This window comes from Castor canadensis, chromosome X, assembly GCF_047511655.1.
Source record: "Castor canadensis chromosome X, mCasCan1.hap1v2, whole genome shotgun sequence".
In the NCBI taxonomy this organism is placed as follows: domain Eukaryota; kingdom Metazoa; phylum Chordata; class Mammalia; order Rodentia; family Castoridae; genus Castor; species Castor canadensis.
In genome coordinates this window covers 6,969,829-6,987,058 of record NC_133405.1, presented here as the reverse complement: position 1 = coordinate 6,987,058, position 17,230 = coordinate 6,969,829, and the positions used below count along the sequence as shown (strand labels likewise).

Genomic DNA, 17,230 nt, shown 5'->3' with positions numbered 1-17,230 from the left:
TAACAATAGCCTCAAAGAACACTTACATGTAAGCTTAGACAAAGATGTAACTTTCATTTTTGAAATGTTCTTTTCAGGTGTGGTTATGCTGGTTTTATAAAATAAGATGACAGTTGTTTTCTCTTTTTTGTTTCTTTTGTTGTTAAAAAATGAAGAAACTTCCAGTTTCTAGTTTATCTTGCTACAATGAACAAGATTTCTTTGGAAAAATTACTTATTTTAAGGAAAATACCAGCAAAAGATGACCTGGATATATTGCTATACCTGAAAGTAAGAAAGTGATCAGAATAAGGGAAACATTTTGTAAGGACACAGGGATAAACTTGGAAAGGCATCAGATAGCTAAAGCAGTGTTAATTTGAATATCAAAAAATGATGGTGCTGGGCTCAGTGACTCATGTCTGTAATCCCAGCTACTTGAGAAGCAAAGATCTGGAGAATTGTGGCTCAAGACCAGCAGGGGGAAGAAGTCAGCAAGATCATATTTCAACAAATAAGGTGGGCCTGTTGGTGCGCACCTGTAATCCCAGCTACACAGGAAGCCTAAGTAAGAGGATCACTGTGCAGACCCGATAGCAAAAAATGCTAGGTCCTAGCTGAAAAATAACGAAAGTAAAAAGGAACTGTGGGGATGCCTCAAATGGTAGAGAACCTGTTCAGCAAGTGTGAAGCCCTGAGTTCAAAACTTTGTACCACAACAAAAACTGATGGTAATAGTTTATAATACATTGAGTGAAGGGACAAAATCCATGAGTCTATAGTGATATCCAAAATAAAAAGAAAAACAGAAGAAAAAAGAAGGAATCTCTTTGTTTTTAAACAGAAGAATGCCAGCTATTAAATGTAGAAGGAAGAATATAATTGGAAAAAGTGCTATTTTGTAACCTCCAAAGGAATAGTTGGCCAGGATTAAGATCATCAGAGGATCTAATAAAGCTGGGTAAAATGTTGTTGGAAACTTGTCCCAAAATGTCACTCCAATTTTTTACTTTCATAAAAAAGAGAGAAGTAAGCTTTTATAAAGGAAAAGTCTGGTGGTTACCAGCTTAATCAAGTCGCTAAGCTTGACAATGCCAATAGAAGATTGTAGCATTATGTGTCTCCAGTGGATAGTACACAATGTTGTTTATGTGATGTTCTTGCTGGAAATGTTTGATCTTAACCTTATAATGAGGAAATAAGAAATTCTAGAATGTGGGATATGATGCAGGACAACTGAGCCGAACTCTTTAAATGACTTGTCATGAAGAATAAAGGAAGTCAGAAGGACTGTTCTGGACTATGAGAGACTGTATACACAAACACAAAAGCCTAAGGCTCTGAGTGAATCTTGAGTGGATCTTGCATCTGGAAAAACAGATATTACAAAGGATATTTTAGAGAAAGTAAAAAAAAGTTTTAGTAAAGACTTCATGATGGTTGATACTGAATTCATGGTCATTTTCTTAGGTGTGTTAATACTGTGGTTAAACAGGGAGACCTTCTTATTCTTGGAAAATGAATGCTGAAATAATTAACAGTTAAGTATAATGATGAAAGCAGCCTACTTTCTTGTGGTTTGAAAAAAGGAAGTATGGGTGTGGCCATGTAGTCAGAGAGATGGTGTAGCAAGATGTTAACAGTTGGTGAACATAGGGGAGGGATAACTGGGTGTTGAAAAAAAAAATTCCCTTTGTAGACTTTTATTATTTTTTTCACAAAATTGCCACAAGATGGCAGTCAAGGCATACTCTTTGAATGGGTTTCTTTTTTATAACTTGACCTTATTTTCTGATTTGAAAAGAAAAATGTGAAATGCAACAAAGGATTGTTGTTTTGTTTTGTGAATACATTTATATGAAAAGTTATACAAATATATGAACACAAGATGCCACTTGTCTGTATCATTCTATGGATTGTACGGATTCTATGGATTGTTTGGTCAATTTGTTACATGAAACTCCTGAAGTGTTTCAAGGATGTTATGTGTCTGAGTATTTTTCTAGCAAGAATGTCCACAGCTTTTATGACATCTGAAGAGGTTGTTTATTCCTCAATCGGAGAAAGATAAAGGGCTCAAGAAAATGATAGTAGGTCAATGCCTTAACCACGCTGGAGTTCTGGAAGTTTTCTTCAAATATTTTCTGGAGATTAATGAAGCATCCTGACAATGATTTTTTAAAGTGAACTGAGGTAAGAATGAACAGATAAGAAATGATGCTTCTGCCAAATTTCTGTTCACTCTCCTTCAAACACATACACCAAGATAAAATGTGTTTATTAAAATATCTACAAAACCAAACAGATAGTTGCTTGCTTGTATTTTATCTTTTATTCTTCAAACAAAACAACTTATTTATAATTGCAGATGTTCACCATATAAAACTGCCTCTTTATAAACATTTGCCAAAAAAGTTCAGGTTTTAGGGTAATTTAGGGCAAGCCTCAGGAGTGTCATCTATGTTTCCCTCACTCCTTGGAAAATTCTTGGATTGGATCAGGACTAGGTTTCTTCAAATCTCAATGTAAGCTTGTAGGTCAGAGAAAGAGCCAAGCCATATAATGTTCTCCTTCTTTTTACTCACTAACCAGAGAGCTACCTTTGTTTTCTGTGCAATTGGAAACAACTCAACAGATATTTGTTAGTAACTTGCACATTTACTTTATAGTAAAAGAAAATCCCTCCTAAATACTTTGATCTAGTTATGTGGATGCTAGTGATTTTTAAAAATGTGCCATGCATTAGAATTAACCAAAGAAAGATAAAACACACATTTAAGATGTGTTGGCAGTGTGTCATTGTTTTAAAGTACTAGTTATTGATTTGCTAACAATTTTTTGGTCTCTCAACTTCATTAATATTAAAGATTTTTTTGTGGGACTATGAATCATATGTAGTTAACAACTGCAGCTGAGAGACTAAGTAGTAAAATTGTTACGTCTTCAGAAAGGAACTTTTAACTTCTCTCTCCATGCATTCTCCATGGAGACACCATTTCCTGTGCCATGTTGTTTGCTAAAAGAGCCTACGCTCAGTAGAGAATTGGTAAAATAAATTATAGCATCCAAGTAATGGGACCATATGTAGCTGTTGTAAATAATATGAATTCATAAATGTTGACATAGAAAGATATCCATGCTGCAATATAAGAGAAACAGAAAGTTGCAGAACAATATATAAAATATAACCTTATTTTGAAATATACATTTGATATTATACATTCCAAAAATAAGGTCTGGGAGATCTTAAAGGAATTTATTGAAAGTAATTTATTTTTTGGAGAAGGGTATAGTATTTTAGTATGAGCAGACTTTTATTTCCTACTTTATATATTTTTCTGTTGTCAGGATTTTTTTATGAGAATCTAGACTTAATAAAAATGATGTAAAGAAGTGTACATGTTGGCAAAATCCTCGGAAACTTCCATATGCTGAATATAATTGTTAAGTATAAGCATTTGTTATTCATCTTGAACAGACAAAAGCCAAAGAAAGCCAATTAATTAAGTTATGAATTGTATTCCTTTTATATTTAAAACTATTTATGTTGAAAGACTTGAAATGAAGCAATAAAAATAAGTCTACAAACTAAAAATATAAATTGTCTAGAAGGATGAGATAACTGTACGAGAATATGGAATGACTTCTCTACTGAATAGAGTGCAGTTTAGGTCTGAGTTTTCTTGTACAGAAGAGAAAAAGGAAAACATGTGGGCTCCGATTGTTTTAAAAGATTTCTACCAAACTAACAACACTATAAGAAATTTATTGTATAGCATTTTGTATAAACGACATTGAGTATAAAAGTACACTTTTATAAAGGACACAGAACACTGAATATTTTCTCTATTTGCTCTCCATAAAAATGCAACCAAAACATCAAAACACTGTGCATTCACAGAAAACATCTCTTTGGAGAAAATGAGGGAATGTAGTTCAGGTATATATTTTCCTGATGACTCAAACAAATTATTTTTCAAACCTGACTACACACCAGAATCAACTGGGGAACTTTAAAAAATTTAGGCTCCAAGGTGCATCATGCATCTTCAGAGATTCTCATTCTAAAGGTCTGGCATGGAACTGGAGAACTTGTAGTCCTAAATTCTCTGTGCATGTTTTGATACAAATCCTGCTGTAGGTATCAATGACCAATGAGTCACAGTAAGCATGGTATGACATCCTTTAGGACATATTTTATTTGAAGGTAAATAAGTTAAAAATATTTTCAAACAAAAATAGATGAATTATGAAAGAGAATTCTAGGTGACTCAGGTTCCTGGGAGGGAGCGTGCGTCCTTTGCAGTACAGAAGCAGAATTCAGCAAAGAAACACATTGGAAACATGGTGGGGGATATGAAATAACAAAAGCAGCAATTATGAGGCAGAGACTAAGAGAACTAGGGCAACACCAGGTGGCTGTCCCAGGAATGAATCGCACGTCATCTCAGTTGTGGAGGGAGAGCCCATGGACTATGGCAATGAGGTGGAGCTCTTGCAGAGGGTGTACATTCACAGCTTGAGCCCAAGAAGTTTGTGGCCATCATGGACTATGCTTCCACTGACAAAACCCAGATCTGTTTTATGAGAAGAGAAAAAATTTCTTATCCTGAAATGATTCATGACTGACTGGTGGTGGGGTGAACATGCAAGCTGCCATGGGTACACACCTGCCAATCATGTTGGGAGGCAGATGGAGGAGAATGACCCTGGGACATCTGGCAGGATGAGTTGTACTTTGACCACTATGTTCTCTGTAACTTCACTTCGAAATGTTGGCAGAAAAGACTTGGACAACAAAATACCACAGCATCATCCTTCAGAACAAGAAGTCATGGAAGGACAAGGTCATCCTGGATATGGGTTGCCACACCAGGATCATCAGACTCTTCTGCACTCAAGGAAATGTGCCCTGTGGAGGCCAGAGAGATGTTACAGCATATAGGCCAGCTGGTCCTGCAGAACAGCTTCCCTGACTCTATCACCATGTTCCAGAAGAAGGTGGAGGGACTGGTGCTGACCAAGGAGATGGATGTCTTGGTGTCCAAGTGGATGGAGATCCTCCTGCTGTTTGATCAAGTCCATGAGGTATGCTGGGGACACATGGCTGAAGAAGGCCTGGGTCAATTGGACAACTATGACTACACTGTCCCTGGAGCTCTGCAGTGCTGACAAGGACTACCACAGCAAAGTTCTTTCCTGGGACAATGAGTTCAACTTCAAATCTTTAGTAATCCAGGAGATTTTTTCAAAGAACAAGGATAAGCACATCTTGAAGCCAGAAGACTGTCCCTCTGAACTGTGACCATTTTGCAGGTGAACATGAGAACCATGCAGATCTCTGACCTAGTGACCATCCTTGGTGAGTAGTGCTTTGATATCTTAAAGGCCAGCACCTTGCTTGGCTTCACCTCCTGATTCAGAGTGACTTCCAGAGCCTGGAGAAGGGGCAGCCACATCAGGTGCTCAGCACTGGCCCACTGTACCCCACCACAAACCGTAAGCAGATCTTGTTTATGATGGATGATTCAGTCCAAATTCAGTTGACCTTGACTCAATAAATGGTAGATATATGACTTGAAGCCAGGTCTGACTTCAGAAACCATACATAGGAGAATGCAAAGAAAAAGATACAATTTCTGCATTTAAATGATTTGGTTTTTCCATGACAAGAGAAGAGAGTTGGGAAGAATTGAATATTATCACAGTTTTCTGAGGGTCTACTATGTGATGAAAGTCAAATAAATTTTCATTCTAGAAAAATTTGAAAAACTAGATGGGGCTGGCTGAGTGACTCAAGAGGTAGAGCACCTGCCAAGCCAGTGTGATGCCCTGAGTTCAAACCCTGGTGCCTCCAAAAAATGGGAATTTATGTTTTCCCTTGAAGATTCTTGTAGAACTTTTCAGTTTGTTTTATAGAGAGAAATATTATAGAGGAAGCACCAGCAGAGACATTCCCTAGATATGACTTATTATTCTTACTTCTTGTTTGGTTTCTGGGGTAAAAGATTAAGAGGCTCAACCAAGGACAGAGACTATCCTAACCTATCTTAAGTAATAGGTTTTGTATATTGAGTAGGATGGCCAAGAAGACAAGAATACAGTCTTTCCAAGTAGTTTTTTCAAGCTAACCAAGCTTATATTAAATATTCTCAGGATTCCTAAAACTGAAAAACTTCTTTTTAACATCAACACTTTTATCTTCCCCATTTGTCTTTATTAATGAGATTATGTTTTTGAAAGTGCTCTGCATGCGGAAAATATATTTAATTGAAATAATGGTTAAGTAATGTTTTGTGATCTGTGTTTTAAATGTGAAAGTGAGGTATCAGAAAGATTCAAGTAACTTCTGAGCTAAGTAGAAATATAGTAGATATCATCCTGTACGTATACTTTATAACTTGCTTTATTCATTCAACACTGTTTTTAAGATTTACTTATGTTGATACATGTAGATATAGCCTACTTATATTAATGTCTGTATGCTAGTCAGTGATAAGCCTAAACTGTAGTTTTACTTATCTATTCTTCTATCAGTTGGCAATTAGGTTGTATTCGCATTCCTTTTTGATATTGCAAATAGTGCTACAAGGAAAATTATAATAGTCATGTCTTTTTGTGCACATGGGTAAATTTTCCCTAGAATAGATCAGTTTGATACTAGCTATGGAAATCAATCATTATCCAAAACAATATTAGATATGTTTTTGATACTTACATATAGAGAACAGAACAAGAATAGTCATGGAAATGATACACACCAACTTCAGCAGGGGAAACTATTCTGGAGAAAGAAAGGCAGAGGAGAGACGGGATGGGTTTGTTCTCCCTCATATGTGGACTTTATATCTAGGGCAAATGCAGCAATGTGGTGGACTTGGGTCACATGACAAGGGGAGAGCACATATGGAAGATATGGGGATAGGTAGAAAACCCAAAACATGAAAGTGTTTGATGTCCCCACTGCAGAGGAACTAATACAGAAACCTTAAAGTGACAGAAGTTAACATGAGAAGGGGATCAGGAACCAGTGTAAAGGTCAGTTAGAGATGAATCAACTTGGGATGTAACACATTTGTACATGAAAGCAATGCTAGGAATCTCTCTGCATAGTTGCCCTTATCTCAACTAGTAAAAATGCTATGTCTTTCTTATTATCGCTTATGTCTTCTCTTCCACAAAATTAGAGAAAAGGACAGAACAGGTTCTGCCTGGAAGCAAAGTGGGTGGGGGGAAGGTGCAGGGGGCATGGGGGAGAAATGACCCAAACAATGTATGCACATGTTAATAAATGAATAAATAAAAAAAAACAGATACAGAGGCTGGTGGGGTGGCTGAAGTGGCAGAGCACCTGCCTAGCAAGCACAAGGCCCTGAGTACCCATCAAAAATCCTCAGTATCATCAAAAAAAAAAAGATAAAAGCTCAGAAGCACATAGGCAAAATGTAAACTTCTGTTAAATCTGGGCAGTAAGTACATAGGTGATGTTTTCTACAGTATATAAATATTGCGTGTATACAGCACAAATCTGGTTATGCAACTAAAAAGATAAGTGAAAGGAATTTGGAGCCCCAGCGTTGGCGGCTCATGCCTGTAATCCTAGCTACTCAAGAAAGGCGGAGATCAGGAGGATTGGGGTTTGGCCCAGGAAAATAGTTTGTGAGACCCTATCTGAAAAAAAAACAAAAAACAAAACCCATCACAAAAAAAGGCCGGTGGAATGGCTCAAGGTGAAGGTCCTAGTTAACATTCAAATAAAAGTTCAAAATTATAGGATTCTTCTTCCATTTAGACTAGCTCAGAGACATTTTCTGAAATGCCATCTCCCTCTAAGTATCAAAAACAGGGACATGTTGTTTAGACCAAAGTGAAACATAACAACACTTCCTTCCCCAATACCCCTAAACCAGCAGAAACATCAAATAAATATCTTTTCAATCATATTTCATGCTGTCTGATGGAAATGGGGATCCCATTGAAGATCTTTCTTTTTAAATGGAGATATGATGCTTCTCAAGATAAAAGAGCTATATTTTTCCATCTGTTGTTTCTTGATAATTGTAGTTCCAGATCCTATGAAGGAGCCATGGGCAAAGGGAATATTTCATCCTGAAAAAAGATACAAAACTGTCTGAAATATCTCTCTTGGGCCACTTGGTATTTGAGCAATGGCAAATGTCCTCTTGAAATTATACAGCTGATCTGAAAGTAAGATGGCAACAATATCTCCTGCAACTTCCCAATTTCAAATCCCAGATAATTCAAATAAATAGAGAAGTATGGATCAGAAGCTAAGCTTTTAAGAAAGAAGATTTTCTTCTGTAATTAAATTCGAGGCTATTTCACTATTTGATGTTACTGACCAGGATGAATTAATAAATTCTAATGCATTGCTATTTGATTAACAAAACTCACTACATGTCAATAACACTCCCCCGCTCCACTGAAAGGACAAAAAAAGTGTCCCCAAACATTGCCAAATGTCCCTTGGGTGGGAAGGGACAAATCATCTTGATTGACAGCCACTGGTATAGCACACAATGACCTGCTTTGTATTTTATTGCCACATAAATTCACCCCCATTTGATTTCACAGGTCAGAATAATCTACCAATTAAAAGAAGTTAAGTTTTAAAAAGTATCCAGTTAGTCATCTGGACTAATTAACCAGTAAACTATTAAAACAGAGCTTTGTATTTTCCTGTCCTTGGAACCCACACACAGCAGAGGGCTTTGTCCTGGTTGCAAATCCAACCACATAGGAGAAATATGCTAAAGTGGCTTTTGCACATGTGGTGGCATCATTGGATCTGGCCACTACTGTGTTTCTTTGCCAACAACTGATACTGAACATTGCCATTGCCCCTATTGCTGCTGAGGCTCAGGATTCGATACAAGCAGGTCAGAAGTCCTCACAACTTCATCTGTTGGTATGGCAGGAACCAAGCAGCATGGCAAAGGGAGAAACCTTTGAAATCAATTTGAAGAGCCTGCTTTGAATCCGCAGTATGAAGAGAAGGGGAATAAACAGGGCTCAAAGACAAAAGGCAAGTGATGTCTCCTTAGAGACAGAAAGAGAGAGCCCTTTGGGAGCAGGTTGGGTTGAGAGGGATGCTCTTCTGATGGGAGAGTATGGCAGCCATATGAGGTTTTGTTAACTTCAGTGCTATGGGCATTTGAGGCTAGATTCTTCTTTGTTTTAGGATCTGCCTTCTGCATCGCAGGATGTTTAGCAGCATCTCTGCCCTTTACTCACTACATGTCAATAACACTCCCCCGCTCCACTGAAAGGACAAAAAAAGTGTCCCCAAACATTGCCAAATGTCCCTTGGGTGGGAAGGGACAAATCATCTTGATTAACAGCCACTGGTATAGCACACAATGACCCTTTCAGCAGGATGCATTTGGGATTTTGTAGCACAGAAAGTGGCCTAATTCTGCAGATTGAAGTGTGACTACCCCAAAAGATATGTTGAAGTCCTAACCTTTGGAACCTCTAGTATTTGGAAATAGTGTCATTTCAGATGTCATTAGTTGACATGATGTCATGCTTATATAGGGTAGGGCTCAAATCCAACATCACTGGTGTTCTGGTAAGAAGATGGTCATGATAAAACAGACATACATATAGGGAGAATGCCATATGATGGCAGAGGCAGAGATTGTATGAACACCAAAAATTGCAAGGAACCCCAGAAGTCAAGACAAGGACATGCTAAGAGAAAGTAGCCTGGCAGCACCCTGATTTTGGACTTAGAGCCTCCATAATAGTGAGACAATACATTAGTATTGTTTAAAAGGCCCTCTTTGTGTTCCTTTGTTATAGCAGCCCTAGAAAACTAATACAACCGTCCCTGCTGGAGTTGGTATTTTACGAAAGTCATATTACAGGAAGGATGGCTTTAAGATCAGTACACTTGAACTCCAGGTAGGTCCTGGCCCTCTGAAGCAGTCAGTCAGAGGCCCTACAGCTCTCCCAACCTAAGTCAGTTTTCTCATCTGTCCTTAAATTGGTTAGTCCCTGTAATGGGATCAAGGACTGCTTTGGAGAACCTCTTGTTAAAAGTAAAGAGCAAACATAACCCAATCCTGTGGGGTGTCCATTCCTGTCTCTCATCCCTCTTTTTCATCTTCTTTGATTCTTTCACTGAGAAACCAAACTCAGGGGTAGTGGAGAAAGGGTTCCTCATTAATCTATAGCAAACTCAAATTTGTTCACTGCTCTATACTTCTGTAACAAACAGTGGTAAAGTTAGGGTCTGGAGCTCCTGGGACCCCTCCTTTCTTTCAGTATTCCTTCCTGAAAAATGTAGCTCACAGCAAAAGTTAACTTCAAGTAAGGCTGTGCAGGTTTAAGATACACAAAGGGAAAGAAGATGAGTTGAAATGCATTGAAAGGGACCATGGGCATTTTCTTTCTTTAAAAATTTTAAGTCAATCTATATTTAGTTTCTTGAGGAACCTCCATACTGTTTCCCATGATGACAATCCCATCAACAGCCAACAGTATAGTAATATTTCCTTTTTTCCACATCCTTACCAACATTTATCTCTTGACATTTTGCTAATAACCATCCTAATGAATGTAAAGTGATATCTCATACTGGTTTTGATTTGAATTTCCCTGATGATTAGTGATGCTAACATCTTTTGTATGTTTTTTTTTTGTAAAATCTGATGACTTAGGGGTTTGTCCATTTTAATCCTACTTTTGGGTATATATCCAAAAGAAATAAAATTACTACCTCAGGGCTCTGGACATGGCTCAAGTGGTAGAGCACCTGCCTAGCAAGTGCAAGACCCTGAGTTCAAACCCTAGAACTGCCAAAAAAAATACTCTTCATTCCAAAGAAATATCTGTACTCCTGTGTTCATTGCATCACTTTGATTTACAATAGGCAAAATATAGAAACAACCTGAATGCCCATTAAGTGATAACTGGAAAAAGAAAATGTGGCATATATACACAATAAAATAGTATTCATCCATAGAAAAGAATAAATCCTGTCATTTGTGAGAACACGAATGAATCTGCTAGACATTATGCTAAGTAAAATGAGCTAAGTTTAGAAAGCCAAATATTTCATGATCTCACTTATATGTGGAATTTTAAAAAGTAGAAGAGTGGTTGCAATAGGGTAGAGAAATTGGGAGATGTTGCTCTAGGATAACAAACTTCCAAATATAAGTTGGAATCAGTTCTGTACAGTTGGATGGTGATAGTTGTATTGTATACCTGAAATTTGCTAGAAGACTAGATCTTAAGTGTTTTTTTTTACCACAAAAATGGTAGCTAAATAAGGGTATGGATATGTTAATTAGCTTGATCATGGTAACCATTTCACAATGTACATGGATATTAGAACTCCATGTTGTGGATTGTGCCTATAATCCCACCTACTGGGAGGCATAGGTAGGTGGATCACAGTCTAAGGCCAGCTCTGTGCAAAAACTTAAGACTCTATTCAAAAAGTAATTAAAGCAAAAAAGGACTGGTTCAAGTGGTGGAGCACTTGCCTAGCAAGGCCCTGAGCTTAAACTTTAAGTGCAAGCCACAGGCCCCCACAAAAGAACAAATGTCATACACCTTAAAAACATACAATCTTATTATCAATTTTATCTTAATAACTGGGAAAATTAAAGAAATAAGAGGCCCATTAAGGTAAAAATATAGGTGTGGGACTTTGACATTTTCATGACTCCAATAACCTTTTTCTTTGAGGTCTCCAAGAGGTTGGAGGGCTCTTCAGGTCCCAAATATGGGGAAGGCAGAAAGAAAAAAAGAGAAGCTGGGGTGGAAGATGGAGGACCCCTGGAGGGCAATTAACAAACCCTTCTGGCCCCCAGCAGGCTGTGGTCAGAGTTCAGCTGCTCTCTTAATATAACTTTTAGTCTGCCTTGGCAGAAGCAGCTAGCCACACAGCCAAATTTGCTTCCCAATAAAATAGAAGTGGCTGTGTGAGTAATTAGGAGAATCAAAAAGTTTGCTTTTATTCCTCAAAAATTCAAGTATGGAGACACATGATAATAACTGCCATTCAATATGTACTTTTGATGTACTAGTTGCTTCACAGACTTGCCTCATGGAATCCTGAAACCTAGGCTTGGGAGATAGATATTATTATTAAACATTCAGAAGTTAAAACTGAGCTTCATAAGGGTAAAGGAGATTTCTTGAAGTTTGCACTGGTACCAGGATCAGAGGCTGACGTAAATCAAGAACTCAATAAAGGTAAGGTGTAAACTGTTCCCATGCCATCCCATGGTGCTCCTCTCTAGAAAATCCTTGCCTCTGATGCGAGTCCTGAGGGTTTTCATGGTGTGGTGAGTGGAGCTGCTAGAGAACCTGGATTTGGAAGGCCAAACAATGCCCCTACCAAAGATATTGACATTCTAATCCCAGAATGTGTTACCTTATAAGGTATTAAAGGCCGAATTGTAACCTCCCAAAAGATGTGTTCATACCCTAACAGCAGGTGCCTCAGAATGTGAGTTTGGGAATGGAGGTGTTGCAGATATAACTAAGTTCAAATGAGCTCATGCTGGGGTAGTGTGGGCTCTTAACTCAATATGATTGTTGTCCTTGTAACAAGAAGAAATTTGGACACAGAGACAAATAGAATGGAGTATATGTGGAATTTGAACTTGAGGTACAAGATCATGCTAGTATGGGAAAATGTCAACTGATTATTTTGGAATAGTCTACCACCAAATCATCTTGACTCAATTTTAAACTGTGTGGAAATAGTTGGGAAGTTTTGTCATGACTGCATGTGAAAAATATTGACCTCATAATAATTAAGTACTTAATAATTGTGTACATGAAATTCAATGACAAGTACATCTTGGAGAAGTCATTTAATTTCATAGCTTCAGTTTCTCTCTTTAAAATAGGGTTATTAGGATCAGGTCCAGAATTTGTAGGCCCCGAAGCATATACTATGTGGTTCCTTCTAGAAGAAAAATATTCCAATAATTTAAAAATTACAGAAACAAAATTAGTATAAGAGGGAATATTTTGTTCATTAGTACCCAGATAATCCAACTTTGGAGCAATAAAAATCTCTCAGTACTGACTGAGGATTGGTGAGGAGCCCAGAGATGTGAGAGTGCTTTTTAAACTACGAAGTATGATATGATTACAGAATTGGAACCAACTTCAGAATGATCAAATTGATGTACTACATAGACTTTCTTGATCCTAAGTAATTGTATGAAGGACATTTTAACTTAACCATTTTTTGAGGAACATTCTGTATTGCTACTGAAAATAATAATTTGCATGTAAAAAGGAAATCACTAAAAAAGGGGGCCTTTGAGAAAAAGACTTGAAAAATGGTTGAGCTGAAACCAACAAAAAACAGTGGAAAGAAAAATGGGCAAACTAAAGGAAAGGCCTTTCCTCTGTGTAATTAACCTGGACACTGTTTCAGCATTAGAATGTTGTGGAGAGAACCTAGAATTGAGGGACAGGTTAACCAAGTTTATATCTAGCTCTGCTCTAATTCACTGTGCAACTTTTAGCTGGTGCCTTATCTGTGAAAAATGATGGTAGATACTCCCCAAAGTTGCTTGCTTATTGACTTTTAACTTTTTATAATGATGACTTGAATTATTTTGGTGTAAATTAAGACTTTACTTATCAATAATGTAAGAAATACAAAGAAATATAAAAATAAAGTTAGGGAAAAATCACCTTAAAATCTAGTATTTCAAGATAACTATGTGAATGTGAAATGAAAATCTGAGCGATAATAAGGAATCAGAATACATTTGTTGATCAATTTGTGTGTAAATCTGAACATTGATGATATAAAGTTATGAAAGTAACATCTAATCTGTGGAATAAAAATATAAGGATAATACTGCACAATGATATCATATATAATTTTTGATCTATTCTAAATCCTGGACTCTTCTGCTTTATGGACCTAGTAGTCCATAGAGATTACATATGAACCTCAGATCTGGAACAACATCTATTGTTGTTTGTTGAAACCAGAGGAAACAGGAGGCACTCATGCAACTGGCTATCTTTAAACACTGGCAATGACTCCAAGCTGGGCAGCTGTGCTTATGCTACTGCTAGTCTAGCATGCCATCCTTGGTGTCCTATAACTAAGGCTAAATGGAAGAATAGATATTGGATTAGACATATAGAAGTTTGTGCCACAGCTACAGGCTTTGTAGGTATACAAACATATACCTACATTTGTTTTCCTCAAGTTATGGCTATGGAGGCTGAGACTCAGAGAGGTCACAATACTGATGACTGACAATGAAAGAGCAAGACTTCAGTTTTTCTGACTGAGTTTAGAGTTCTTTCACCAGCACCATATAATCTTCTCACTCTTACAGAAAAATTATTTCCCTTTGTAACTCTTTGACACAGGGTCTTTGGCTAGAGGTTAGCACTTTTATTGCCATATGTTACATTCTACAAAGTTGGGGAGTTCATCATGACATTTCCATACAAGCATATTATGTACTTAGAAGTTAGAATTTAGATCTGATATTAGACACCTATCTGTGAATTAGCTTGGTCTATAGCCATTTCCAGAAGGATTAACCCAAGATCTCTGAGCAAAGTAGACAGTTTGATATCTCATCTTCATGACTTTCAATTAATTTTGAGGGGACTCTTCAGTGAACTGGGAAATAATTTCTTTACTCCCAGGAGACATTTAAAACACCAGCTCTTAGAGGTCTCAAAGTTCTGACTGCCTAGGGTTCATATGACCTTGGAGTAACCCAAGACTGTAGTTTGCTTAATTTACAGGAGGAAATCCTTGTAAGTTTATTGGTCTTTGTGGATATAGGCCAATTGACTTGTACAATACTAGAGCAGAGATAAATTTCTTGGTAGCCTTGACATTTTTAATAATGGTGTTGATATTTGGCAGAGGGGATGTTGAGGTCCTAGTATATGGTGGTTCTAACAATAGTTTATGTTGATTGGAGGCAGAAAAGCTGGTTGCAGAACTTGGAAATAGACCACATGTGGCTTTATTTTCAGTAGTTTCAGGAAAGGTGGTCTCCAGAATTCCAGGAATATGTCTGGCACACTTTATAGATAAGTAAATTGGTTATTATCTTTGTATATAACAGTAGCTACCTGGAGGGAAGGAAAGACTCCCAAAGAGACCTTGAGATTCTGATAAGAGGATTTGTTTATAGCACTTAATTCTATATTTTTGTACCATATATACATTTTTATTGAAAATAGATCTTATAGGACTGGAGTAATAGCTTAGTGGTAGAATACTTACCCAGCATGCACAACACTCTGGGTTCCATCCTCAGCAAAAGATAAACAATCTTTCCTATTCTTTTAAAATATTGTCTTTGCTTATTATCTCTACCTATCTTTCTCACTCAGTTTAGATGACACTTTTCATAGGAAATGTTAGCCAACCTTCATGTCTGTGAAGAGATGTCACTTTTCTGCCCTCTTAACAGTTGCCTGCATGGAATTCTGTCGTGTAATTTCTTGTTACTTGTCCATCTGTATCCCCAGTGCCCTCTGCCTGGGACATAGCAAACTTCTGTGATTGTAAATTGAATGGAAGAATTATAAGTAATTTTTTGACAGTTTATAGGACAATTTGTGTCTGATTTAGTGGACTATAGACATTCCTAAAAGATGTACAATTAGAGATATGTTTGAAAAATATGTAGAATTTCATAAGGAGAATTCAGACAAAGACAATATCATGAATAAACAACACAGGCAGGAGAGGTAAAATACAATTTGATAATGGTCAGCTCAGATTGGCCAGAGCTGTGGTTCTTAATCTTAGGCCTAGAATGCTTATTAAATCAGATGGTTGGGCACCAACAGAATCAGAGGTTCTGATTCAGTAGGTCTCTAGTGGGCATCGGTAATGTGCATTTCTAACAAGCTCCCAGGTAGTAGTGGTCCAGAGGCTTTTCAAACTACTTGGTTGAAGAATAGATTATTTGAAAGAAGTGTAAGTAAATAAAGCTGGAAAGATAGACTGGAGCTATGTTGTAGAAGATATTTAAATGATAATCTCAGTATTTTGTTTTATTGGTCGGTTAAGGAGAGCCATTGGAGATTGAATGTGGAAGTAATTTTATCAGAGTTTTTGCTTTAGGAAAATTAATCTTGCAGTAACCAAAAGGATGGCTTGATGGAGTTGAGGAGTTGGGGGTGGTGTACAGAAATTGGAAGAAGAAGACCATTTGAGAAGTAACTCCAATAATCCAGGTTTCAATGAACCATTCAGTATTGCTGAGCCCTGCTTTTTAAAATGTTAATCATTTTGGATGGAAATCTTCCTAAAATATATTACACACTCTCTGCCTTCCTACAGAGAGAACCCTGAACATAATGCATCCTCTAGATGACTCGAAGTTATCATCCTGAACATTGATGATTGCACTGGTTTGTAACACTGTGTGCTCTCATGGGTATGGAAGTGTAAAGAGCGTTTTGCCCAATTCTGAATGCACTAGAACTGCTATGAATTTTTAGTTTTGTGGCTCCAATTGATAACATTTCTGACTCTCCCTTGGCATCTCCTCTTTCCATTCTAATTGTCTTATTCTAATCTGCAATGGGCTGGAAAGCCAGATATAATTGTGTGTAATGTGAGAGTAAATGGAGTATGGGGGAAGTACTGCTCAAAGAATAAAGTCTATAAGCTTTTGGAGTTTGGACTCTGCAACATTTACTTGGGCTGTTTACAGGTTTTTCAATGTACCTTGTATTTTATGACTCCATTCTGGGAGAGATTGCCAGGAAGATGAGAAATTATGTGTTGTTAGTGGGTGTTTCCTGTCTCTTTCCAAATCAGAATACTTGGAAGACTATACAACACATAATTCTGAGTAAATATACTTCAAGAGAAAGGGAAATAGAATTTTAACAGATAAATCAATTGTTTTTAGATCATCCCCACCTTCCTTATGCAGGTAGTCACTGTGCTGTGGACCACCAGTCATTTGTAATATTCTTCTTGAGAAGCCATTAAAAATGATGCAGAAAGGTTCCTAGTGTTTGAGATGACAGTGTTTATTAAAATGATAATATAAACTGTTTCTTTGGTAGACAGTTGGGTGTTAGGAAGGTAAGGAAGAATCACATTTTGTAGCATATTGAGTATCCTAACAGTTTGCCTCTTTTCAAAGGAAGCCAAGTCCTACAAAAAGTCTTTAGCCAACTGCATATGGGCCCTGTGGAGTTTATTAACTTGTTTTTCAACAAAGTGTAAATGTTGCAGATCCAA

At 37.2% G+C, this 17,230-nt stretch overlaps 1 pseudogene; it reads left to right on the top strand.

Annotated features, from left to right (window-relative positions):
- The first annotated feature begins 372 nt into the window (after nt 1–372).
- LOC109700029 (protein arginine N-methyltransferase 2 pseudogene) lies at nt 373–5,540 on the top strand (annotated as a pseudogene).
- The last annotated feature ends 11,690 nt before the right edge of the window (nt 5,541–17,230 follow it).